General features: G+C 43.2%; 1 long non-coding RNA gene across 1 annotated transcript in view; it reads right to left on the minus strand.

Moving 5' to 3' along the window:
* Positions 1 to 1,956: 1,956 nt before the first annotated feature.
* Positions 1,957 to 12,152, minus strand: part of LOC140725657 (uncharacterized) — a 75,967-nt gene continuing 65,771 nt past the window's right edge. Inside the window, exons 2-3 of the long non-coding RNA XR_012098404.1 lie at positions 2,709 to 2,798; positions 1,957 to 2,600 (exon numbers count right to left, since the gene is read on the minus strand). This is a non-coding gene — a long non-coding RNA (uncharacterized lncRNA). The remainder of the gene's footprint in view (positions 2,601 to 2,708; positions 2,799 to 12,152) is intronic.

Genomic DNA, 12,152 nt, shown 5'->3' on the forward strand with positions numbered 1-12,152 from the left:
CAACATGAGTGTGGCTTCATCTTGAGAGTAGAGGAGGCCATGGATAGACATATCAGAATGGGAATGGGACGTGGAATTAAAATGGATGGCTACTGGGCGATCCTGTTTTCTCTGGCGGACAGAGTGTAGGTGTTCAGTGAAACGGTCTCCCAGCCTGTGTCACGTCTCACCAATATATAAAAGGCCACACCGGGAGCACCGAACGCAGTATACCACACCAGCCGACTCACAGGTGAAGACACACTCAGGTTGGAGGAACAACACCTTATATATCAATTGGGTAGCCTCCAATCTGATGGCATGAACATTAACTTCTCTAACTTCCGTTAATGCCCCTCCTCCCCTTCTTACCCTATCCCTAATATATTTAGTTTTTCCCCCTCCTTTTTTTCCCTCTCTTTCTGCCCATCACTTTGCCTGTTCTCCATCTCCCTCTGGTGCTCCCCTCCCTCTTTCTTTCTCCCTAGGCCTCCTGTCCCATGATCCTTTCCCTTCTCCAGCTCTGTATCCCTTTTGCCAATCACCTTTCCAGCTCTCAGCTTCACCCCACCCCCTCCGGTCTTTTCCTATCATTTCGCATTTTCCCCTCCCCCTCCTACTTTCAAATCTCTTACTATCTTTCCTTTCAGTTAGTCCTGACGAAGGGTCTCAGCCCGAAACGTTGACAGCGCTTCTCCCTATAGATGCTGCCTGGCCTGCTGCATTCCACCAGCATTTTGTGTGTGTTGCTTGAATTTCCAGCATTTGCAGATTTCCTCGTGTCAGCTATATAAGACCTTAGTTAGACCCCACTTGTAGTACTGTGTTCAGTTCTGGTCACTTCATTACAGGAAGGATGTGGATGCTATAGGGAGAGTGCAGAAGAAATTTACAAGGATGTTGCCTGGATTGGAGAGTGTGCCTTATGAGAATATGTTGTGTGAACTTGACCTTTTCTCTTTGTAGCGATGGAGGATGAGAGGTAACCTGATAGAGGTGTATAGGATGTTGAGAGGCATTGATCATCTGGATATGCAGAGGCTATTTACCAGGGCTGAAACGGCTAACATGAGGGGGCAGAGTTGGAAGTAGGTACAAGGGGGATGTCAGAGGTAGGTTTTTCACACAGAGAGTGGTGGGTGCATGAGTGAAGGTGGTAGAGGTGGAAACAATAGGGTCTTTTAAGAGTCTCTTAGATAGCTACATGGAGCTCAGAAAATTAGAGGGCTATGCATTAGGGAAATTCCAGGTACCTTCTAGAGTAGGTTACATGGTCAGCACAACATTGTGGGCCAAAGGGCCTGTAATGTGCTGTAGACTTTCAATGTTCTATGTTCTATAGACACAGCGCTCTCAAACCTACTGATATCCAAGTTACTCCTCAGCAAATCTGTAGATCACTGACAATCAGTCTATAACACTTTATTCTGCCTTCTGTTTTCCTTTTTCCAACCTCATTTTACTTATGTATGAAATAATCTGGATAGCATACAAACACAGCCTTCCATTGTCCCTTGGTAAATGTGACAATAGTAAATAATTTCCAATTCAAATTCCACTACCAAGTAGGTACATGAATGTATCAATTTGTTAGTGTTTTAGTTTGTAGAAAATGGTATTTAGTTAGTTAGTTAGTTAGTTAGAGCTTTACTATCTTTGCTCAGGACAATGAGATTGCAGTGCTGCTCCATTCAGTGCAAAACAACACACAGGCAAATCAATTACAGTACTAAAAACACAATGGCTGAATTTAAAATAATGTCTGAGTTATTTAGAATGACATCTAAGCTACAACTGAATTAAAAACAAACAACTCTAAAATTAAAAGAAACAGTGGCAGCTCCATTCAAGTCTTCACATGATATAAAATACAATGATTAAATATAAAATAGATAGATAGATAGATAGTTAGATACAGTACTTTATTGATCCCAAAGGAAATTGCAGTGTCACAGTAGCATTATAAGTGCACTGATATACAAATATTAGAAGAGAAATGAAAAGTAAGTTACGTCAAACAGTCTAACGGGAGGGGGTCATCACTTCCCCGGCTATAGGTTGACTCATTATAGAGCCTAATGGCTGAGGGTAAGAATGACCTCATATAGTGCTCTTTGGAGCAATGCATTTGTCTTAATCTATTACTAAAAGTGTTCCTCTGTTCAGCCAAGGTAACATGCAGAGGGTGAGAATTGCCAGAATTTTCCATAGGGTCTTTTGTTTTACCACATCCTCCAGTGCGTCCAGTTTGACTCCTGTAACAGAGCCAGCCTTTCTAATCAGTTTATTGAGCCTCTTGCCATCACCCATGTTGATGCCTTTGCCCCAGCACACCACTGCTTAGAATATTGTACTGGTGACAACTGACCGGTAGAACATGTGAAGGAGAGGCCTGCACACTCCAAAGGACCTCAGTCTCCTCAGGAGTAGAGGTGACTCTGGCCCTTCTTGTACACAGCCTCTGTGTTGGTGCTCCACTCAAGTCTGTCATCCAGGCGCACCCCCAGGTACTTGTAGGTCCTCACAACATCCCCATCCTCACCGTCAATAGCAACAGGCAGCAATGCAGGCTTAGTTTTCTTAAAGTCCATTACTGTCTCCTTTCTCTTACTGATGTTGAGCTGTGGATGAATAGCTTCAAGAATTAAAGCAAAAATTTAAAAGAGCTCTGAAAATTAAAGCTCCTTAAATCAAGTTCACTTTACCTCAGAATATTATTGCATACTTACTTATGACCTCTTTAAGTGCCTTTCCATGAGTGTCGACTCCACAGGAGCCCAAAATATCTATTTGATATTGGAGGCTGATGTCTGAGAATTCTGTTGGAACAATCAAAGGGAAATTGCATAGGTTAATTTAGGAGTCAATTTCATGCAATGATCCATATTATTGGCAGCAGAGACTTGACATTTGTGACACACCCTATGGACCTAAAGCGTTTTCATTCATTAAAGACTCTAAACAAAAGAAATGTAAACTGGCTGAGTGATCTGCATGCAGATGGAAACCACAATACTACACTAGCTATACAGAGCCCAACTGTACTGAGCATTGGAGAGGCGTCCAAAACATATGTTCTCCCTTACACATTCACCATCATTGTGATTCACACTATTCACCCACTTCATTAGGCTTGTGCGCCTTTAGGATGGCATCCTTGGCCAGTCTCCCATAGCAGCAACTCCTGTTGCTGCTCTAAGAGGCTCTAAGAGGATGCAAATTTTGCTCAATCTAATGCTGTATGCAAATTTAATGTTAGAAGTCCATGTCAGTGAGATTATCTGCGTTATCGAAGGAAGTCATTTCACTCCTAAAAAGAACCATCAGAACAGGATAGATGACGCTTTCCAGGGATGAGATGACCTCCTTCAATAATACTCCATGGAAACCATGTAAGATGCTCAAAATTAACAGTAAATAGGTAGGTATTTCTGGTGATAGAACTAAAAGATTGGAGAAATTGCTTATTCAGTAAATATTTGGTATAATAGGTTTCTGCCCATTTTTTAAGTATGTCCGGTTTTGGGCATGGTGGGGGTAGGAAAATAAAAATATATCCCATTGAAATGAATTACCTGCAATGATACAACTGCTCTTGTTGCATTTGGTTAATTAGTAGTGTATGCCCTAGCTGCACCTTCATATTAAAATTCTAATCCTTAGCCCTTGCATAATTATCTTTTTCCCAATAAAGGAATGCTGTTAAGCAACACCCAGACAGATAGGAGAAAGATTAAGCAGCATGAATTACAAACATTAGCCCGATGTCTCAGTTCTTTCCTTAAGATTTTCATACAGAACAATGGAAAGAAGGTGGCAATGACAGTGGCAATGACAGCTCGGCCCCATTAAATGCCCAGTTACTTTGTGCCATTTATACATGTTAATACTCATTCAAGAAATACTCTGCAACTACTCCTTTCCTGCACTTCGATTGTTTTCTTTTTTCATTTTTCCGGTGAGTTCCACCACCACAAACAATGTCTGCCACCTTTCCCCGTCCCCACCTGAGAAATTACTGCATTTTCCGTAAACTACATGTCCCACTAAACATTATTGATCCTTCGCTAATCTTGGCATTCAGAAAATCTTGGCAAGGCTTTGTCCTCTATTCCAGGCTGAAGTGCGCACGGGTACAATAAAAGGCTTTTACAATATTAAAGGAAATTAATGAGGGTAATGCAGAATATTTTCTGGAACAAGATCAGGACGGGATAACTTACATCTCATCTGAGGTCAGTCTAACTACAACCTAAAGAATTATCCCAGAAAAGATAATGGTGTCGGGGCCAAGCTTAATATAATGCAGCTAAAGCATGTGGTAGTACACTCACTGATCACTTCATTAGGTACAGGTATCTCCTGTACCTAATCAAGTTGCCTCTGAGTGTATGTTCATGGACTTCTGCTGCTGTAGCCCATCCGCTTCAAGGTTTGCTCAAAGAAGCTCTTCTGCACACAATGGTTGTAGTGCATGGTTGTTTGAGTTACCCTCACTTCCTGTCAGCTTGAACTAGTCTGGTTATTCTCCTCTGAACTCTCTCATTAAGAAAGCATTTTCACCCACTGAACTGCTGCTCACTGGATGCTTTACGTCTCTCACACCATTCTCTGCAAACACTAGAGACTGTTTTTGCGTAGAAATCCCAAGGGATCAGCAGTTTCTGAGCTACTCTAACCACTAAGTATTCACAGAGATCTTTAAACTCTTGCTTTGGCAGTCTGAGGTACCCACCGCATTCAAGCAGGCTTCGATTATAGCAGCGCTTAAGAAGAAAATGGTTACCTTCATCAATGACAATCATCCAGTACCACTTATAATGATGAAGTGTTTTGAGAGGAAGATGATGAAACATATCAGCTCCTGCCTGAGAAGCAACTTAGATCCACTCCAATTTGCCTACCTAAGCTATAGGTTTGCAGCAGGTGCCATCTCACTGGCCCTCACTCAACATTGGAACATCTGGACAGCAAAGGTGCATACATCAAGATGCTCTTTATCGACTACAGCTCGGTATTCAATACTATCACCCCTTCAAAACTAATCAATAACCTTCAAGACTTTGGCCTCAATACCTCCTTGTGCAATTGGACCTTTCATTTCCTCACTTGTAGACGCTAACAGTTCAGATTGGCAACAACATTTCCTTCACAATCTGCCACAGCACAGGTGCACCTCAAGGCTGTGTGCTTAGCCCCCTGCTCTACTCACTTTACACTTATGACTGTGTGGCTAAACACAGCTCCAATGCCATATTCAGGTTTGCTGAAGACACCACTATTGTAGGGTGAATCAAAAGTGGTGTTGAATCAGCTTACAGGAGGGAGATCGAAAATCTGGCTGTGTGGTGCCACAACAACAACCTCTCACTCAATGTCAGCAAGTCCAAAGAGCTAGTTATTGACTTCAGGAGGAAGAAACAAGAGGTCCATGAGCCAGTCCTCATTGGAGGATCGGAGGTAGAGATGGTCAGCAGCTTTAAGTTCCTCAGTGTTATTATTTTGGAGGACCTGTCCTGGGCCCAGTACATAAGTGCAATTATCAAGAATGCCCGGCAGCACCTGTACTTCCTTAGACAAACTTCTTTAGATGTGTAGTGGAGAGTATATTCACTGGCTGCATCCCAGTCTGGGATGCCCTTTAACAGAAAATTAATGGATATGGCTCTGCCCATCACGGGTAAAGTCCTCCCCACCATTGAGAACATCAACATGAATTGTCACAGGAAAGCAGCATCTATCATCAGGGACCCCCACCACCCAGGACATGCTCGCTTCTCACTACTGCCATCAGGAAGAACAGGAGCTTCAGGACTCACACCACCAAGTTCAGGAACAGTTATTATCCCTCAACCATTAGGCTCTTGAAACAAAAGTGATAACCTCACTCTACTTCACTTGGTCCATCATTGAAATACTTATCTTATGTTCTCAATATTTATTGCTTATTTATTGATTATTATTATTATATTTTTCCCTTTTGTATTTGCTGTTTGTTGTCTTTTGCACACTGGGTGAACACCCAAGTCGATACAGTCTTTCTTTGATTATATAATGGTTATTATGGATTTATTGAGTATGCCCACATGAAAATGGATCTTAAGGCTCTATAGTGTGACATTTGTACTTTGATAATAAATTTACTTTGAATGTTGAAGTTTGAGCTCCTGTGGCACCAACAATCATTCCACAGTCAAAGTCAGTTAGATTACATTTCTTCCCCATTCTGATGTTTGGTCTGTACAAGAGAACCTCTTGACAATCTCTGCATGATTTTATGCTCTAATTTACTGCAACATGATTAGCTGATTAGATATTTGCATTAATGAACCCATGTACAAATGTACCTAATAAAGTGGCCACTGAATGTATTTTTTTAATATATTAATGAACTGACTGTCAGAGTTCAGGACCATTGATCTAGTTACAGGAGCTACGGCAGGTGGGGATCAAAATTCAAACAATGATTACATATAAAATTTACAAGAAAAAGCTAGCCATGAAACTGCTGTAGAAGCCCACCTGAAAAGGAAATCCTCTACCCTTACCCTGTATGGCTTACATGTCCTTTATATTTACAGTGGCACTGAGGTTGAGAGGATTGGGAGATTCAAATTCCCAGCAGTAAACATTACCAATAGCCTTTCTTGGACCAACCACATTGATGCCATGGCAATCAGCACCTTTACTTCCTCAGGAGGCTGAAGAAATTTTGTACGTCCTCTTTGAACATCAGCAATTTAATGAGTGCACCAGAGAACGCATCCTGTCCTGATGCATCATGGCTTGTTATGGCAGCTGCTCTGTCCATGAATGCAAGAGGGTTATGGACACAGCTCAGTACATCAAAGAAACAGGCATCCCCTCCAGGACTATAGTCTGCACTTCTCACTACATTAGTAAAGTAGCCGAGATATTCAAAGATCCTACCTACCCCAGTATTCTCACTCCTTCTTCCTCCCATCAGGTCAGAGATACAGAATATTCTATCCACTTTTATAAGACTATTGAATGGTTCCCTGGAATGAAAAGATGGATTCCTGACACCACAAACTCTCATTATGACTTTGCACCTTACTATCTAAATGCAGTGCACTTTCTCTGTAACTGTAACACTTTAGTCTGCATTCTGTTATTGCTTTACCTTGTACTACCTCAATGCACTGTTGCACTGTTGTAATGAATTGACCTGTATGAACAGTATGCATGATAAGTGGTTCATTGTACCTCGGTACATATAACAATATAAACCAACTTGCCTTTGGGATATTTTCTTCCCCTCTCCCACTCCCCTCACTCTCTCTCTCTCTCTCGCTCGCTCTCTCTCTCTCTCTCTCTCTCTCTCTCATTCCCACAATGCTATGACAATCTTGTAAGCTACTTCAAAATCAATCTAACCCTTCCCTCCCTCATAGCCCTCCATTTTTCTTTCATCCATGTGCCTTTCTAAGGTCTCTTACATGGTTCTAATATATCTGTCTTACCATAACTCCTGGTAGTATGGTCCATACACATATCACTCTCAGTGTAATAAACCTACGTTTGACATCCCCCCAATACTTCTCTCCCATCACCTTAAAAGTATGGCTTCTCATATGAGCCATTGCTTTGCTGGGGAAAAGCAGCTGACTGTCAACTTTATCAATGAATCTTAGCATAAGAACGTAAGACATAGGAGCAGAATTAGGCCATTCAACCCATGGAGTCTGCTCCACCATTCCATCATGGCTGATTTATTTTCCATCTCAACCTTATTCTCCCCGTAACCTTTAACACCCTTGCAAATCAAGAAGATATCAACTTCCTCACAGCTGTCTGCAGCGAGGAAGTCAACAAATTTACCACCATCTGGTTAAAACATTCCTCCTCACTTCCACATCCTCCTCTATTGAGATGACCTGAAATGAACACAATACTCAAACAGAGATCCAACCAGAATTTGATAGAGTGCAACATTACCTCATGGCTCTTGAAGTCAGTCCCCCAACTAATGAAGGCCAATGCACCATATGACTTCTCAGTCACCCTATCAAGCTGCACGGCAACTTTTTGGGATCTGCAGACGTGGACTGCAAGGTCCCACTGTTCATCCTCACTGCTAAGAAACCTGCCATTAACCTCAACACAGACAAACAAGCTGGATGAACTCAGCAGGTCGGGCAGCATCCATGGAAACGAGCAGTCAACGTTTCGGGCCGAGACCCTTCATCAGGACTGAAGAAGGAGGGGGCAGGGGCCCTATAAAGAAGGTGGGAGGGGGAAGGTGCCAGGTGAAAAACCAATCAGAGGAAAGATCAAAGGGTGGGGGAGGGGAAGCAGGGACGTGATAGGCAGGAGAGGTGAAGAAGGGGAAAGCACTATGGGTAGTACAAGAAGGCAGAATCATGAGAGAGGTGATAGGCAGCTAGAAGAGGAGGCAGAGTGAAAGTGGGATGGTGGAAGGGAATTACCAGAAGTTGGAGAATTCAATGTTCATACCAAGGGGCTGGAGACCACCCAGACGGTATATGAGGTGTTGCATACCAAGGGGCTGGAGACATTAACCTTGTACTCTGTCTCCAAGTTCAACCTTCCAAAGTGAGTTAATTCGAACAATTTTGGGTTGAACTCCATCCGCCACTTCTCAGCCCAACTCTGCATTCTATCAATGTCCTGTGTAATCTATAACAACCTTTTACCATTACACCACCAACCTTCGTGTCATCTGCAAGTTTCCTAACTCATCCAAGCCATTTATATAAATCACAAAGATCAGAGGTTCCAGACCAGATCCCTGTAAAACACCACTGGTCACTGACCTCAATACACTCCAACTACTACCACCCTCTGCCTTTTGTGGGCAAGCCAATTCTGAATCCACACAGCCGATTTTCCCTGGATTCCATGCCTCCGAACTTTCTGCCTCCAGACCCCACCATTGGGAACCTTGTGGAACACCTTACCAAGCTACACATACACCACATCTAATGTTCTACCTTTATCAACTTACTTTGTCACTTCCTCAGAAAGGTCTATCAGACTAGTGAGGCATGATCTGCCTCCTCACAAAGTCATTATATCACTAATCAGACTAGGCTTCTCAAAATGCTCATAAATCCTGTCTCTAAGATCCTCTCCAGTAGTTGCCCACCAGTAGATCCTCTCCAGTAGTTGCCCACCAGTAGATCCTCTCCAGTAGTTGATATAAAACCCACTAGTGTATAATTCCCAGGGGTATCCTTATTGACTTTCCTGGAAAAGGAATAACATTTAACACTCTCTGGTACACCTGGTACTACTCAATGAGGACATAAGGATCATTGCAAATGGTGCAGCAGTCTCTTACCTTGCTTCCCATGGTAACCTGGAGTAAATCCTTTCCAGCCAGGGTGAAGTATTTATCCTAATGTTTTCCAAAGGTTCTAAAACATAGGTGTCAAACTCAAGGCCCGCGGGCCATATCCGGCCCGGCGTACAATTATATCCGGCCCGCGAGATCATTTTAGATAGATCTATTATTTTAATTATTAATGACCCGGCGATATGAAGCCTATGATTGTAAGTTAATACCAATCATAAAAATAATGCTTGCACAGCAGTCTTCTTCATAAGAAACGGAATTTGTGAAGTGAAACACTTTGTAGTTATAGCAGAGACTGAGACACATGAGAGCAGGCTGAAAAAACGGAGGCAACGAAAGCTGCGTTCGCACGCGTCCGACTGATCCGGCCCGCATGAAGCTGCATTTTGCCCAATCCGGCCTGTGATCTAAAATGAGTTTGACACCCCTGTAATCTAAAACATCCTCTTTTGCAACTTTATCATGTTCCAGCACATTAGTCTATTCTACACTGAATTCACATTTGTCAAGGTCCCTCCCACTTGTGAATGCAGAAGCAATGTATTGTGGACCATTAAGGACCTCCCCTACCTCCTCCAACCCCAGAAGCATGTAACACTCATGAAATGCTGAAGGAACTCAGCAGGCCAAGAAGCCTCTATGGAAAAGAGCGCAGCTGACATTTCGGGCCAAGACCCTTCAGCAGGTCCCAGATGTCTGTTTTCTCTTTTATCCATGATCAGTCCTACCCTCACTCTAGTCATCCTCCTGTTCTTCATATATACCCTCCAGTCATCTGGTAATACTCAGTGAGGACAGAAAGATCATTACCAGTGGTGTAGCAATCTCTTTCCTTGCTTCTCATTGGGGTTATCCTTGGTCCTACTCACCAAGGCCTTCTCACGTCCTCTTCTAGCTTTCTGAATACCCTTGTTAAGCTCCTTCCTGGCTACCTTGTAAGCATCAAGAGCCCTGTATGATTTTTACCTCCTAAGAATTATGCTTTCTTCTTCCTCTTGACTCAATGTTCCATTTCTCTTGTCAACCCTGGTTTCTTCACCCTATCGTACTTTCCCAGTTTCAAAGGAACAAACTTCTGCAGATCCTGAATGTAAGTCCTCCCTAAACAACCTCTGCATTTCCGTTGTACATTTCCTGTGAACATCTATTCCTAATTTATGCTCCCAAGTTCCTGCCTAATAGCATCATAATTAGTTCTCCCACAAATAAATACTTTTCCATTCCCTCTACTTTTATCTCTGTCCAAGGCTATGCTATTAGTCAGGGAGTTGTAGTCACTGCACCCTTCATATTGCTCACCCACCAAGAGTTCAGTTACCTGACCAGGTTCATTGCCTCATACTAGATCCAGTATGGCTTCTCCTCGAGTTGGCCCGTTCACGTGTTGTCTCAAGAATCTTTCCTAGACAAACCTACCAAATTCTGCTTCATCTAAACCTCCTGCCAATCAATGTTAGGAAACATGAGATCACCTGCGACAATAACATTATTACTTTTACACCTGTCTGAAGTAGGTTGAAGAGTCTATTCCCTTTCCATTGCTGGCAGCCAACCAGCTACCTGCCTCCTGCAACACAGACAAAATGCTGGAGGACCTCAGCAGGCCAGATGCTGCATCTCTGGAAAAGAGTAAAGAGACGATGTTTTGGGCGTTCATCACGACTGGAAAGAAAAAGGAGAAGTCAGAGTAAGAAACCGGGGCAAGGGGAGGAAGAAGCACAAGGTGGTAGGTGATAGGTGAAATCGGGAGAGGGGGAAAGTGTGAAGAAAATAGCTGGGAAGTTGATTGGTGAAAGAGATAAAGGGCTGGAGAAGGGGGAATCTGATAGGAGAGGATAGAAGACCATGGAAGAAATGGAAGGAGGAGGAACACCAGAAGGAGGTGATGGGCAGGTAAGAAGATAAGGTGACAGAGAGAAGCAGGAATGGGGAATGGCGAAGGAGAGGTGAGGGGAGAGTCATTTGCTGTAAGCTTGAGAAATCGATGTTCATGACACCAGGTTGGAGGCGATCCAGACAGAATACAAATGTTGCTGCTCCAGCCTGTGTAGCCCTCACTGCAGCAGTTGAGGAGACCATGGATTGACATGTTGGAATAGGAATGGGAAGTAGGATTGAAAAGGGTGGCTACTGGGAGATCCTGGCAGACGGAGCGCAGGAACTCAGTCTACATTGGGTCTCTCCGATATACAGGAGGCCACAGTAGGTTATCACAACAGGCTCGCAGTTGAAATGTTGGCTCGCCTGGAAGTACAATCTGTGGCCTTGAATGGTAATGAGGGAGGAGGTGTAGGGGTAGCTGTGGCACTTGCTCCACTTGCAATGGTAAGTACCATGAGTGAGATCAGTGGGGAGGGACAAGTGGACAAGGGAGTCATGTAGGGAGGGAGACAAGTGTGAAAATGCATGGGTGAGCATTTCAACAGTAGTTGTTAGGCAAATCAAGCAGTGGCTGAAATAGGCAGCCTTCACGTTGGCATGGTAACAGCGCAGAAACAGGCCCTTCAGCCCAACCCATTCAGACTGACCACGGCGCCTACCTGAACTAATCCTATTTCTATGCATTTGGCCCATATCTCTCCAGCCCTTTTCTCTCTATGTACTAACCCATCCAAATGTGGTCCAAGACTTACCTTACAATCTAATGTTGTGAGTATTTTTGTTCAAATTCAGACAGTTGTCAGAAACAACAAAACAACCTGAGGCTAGGAAGCAGAACCTCCCCATTTAATTGAGAGATATTTTGTAATCCAGATGGTTGAATAGCTAAATTTATATCCAGGTGTCCAAACAATGGATGCCTGTCAAAGCTGAAAAGGATTCTTCATGTCAT

This window comes from Hemitrygon akajei, chromosome 3 (genome assembly GCF_048418815.1).
Source record: "Hemitrygon akajei chromosome 3, sHemAka1.3, whole genome shotgun sequence".
NCBI lineage: Eukaryota > Metazoa > Chordata > Chondrichthyes > Myliobatiformes > Dasyatidae > Hemitrygon > Hemitrygon akajei.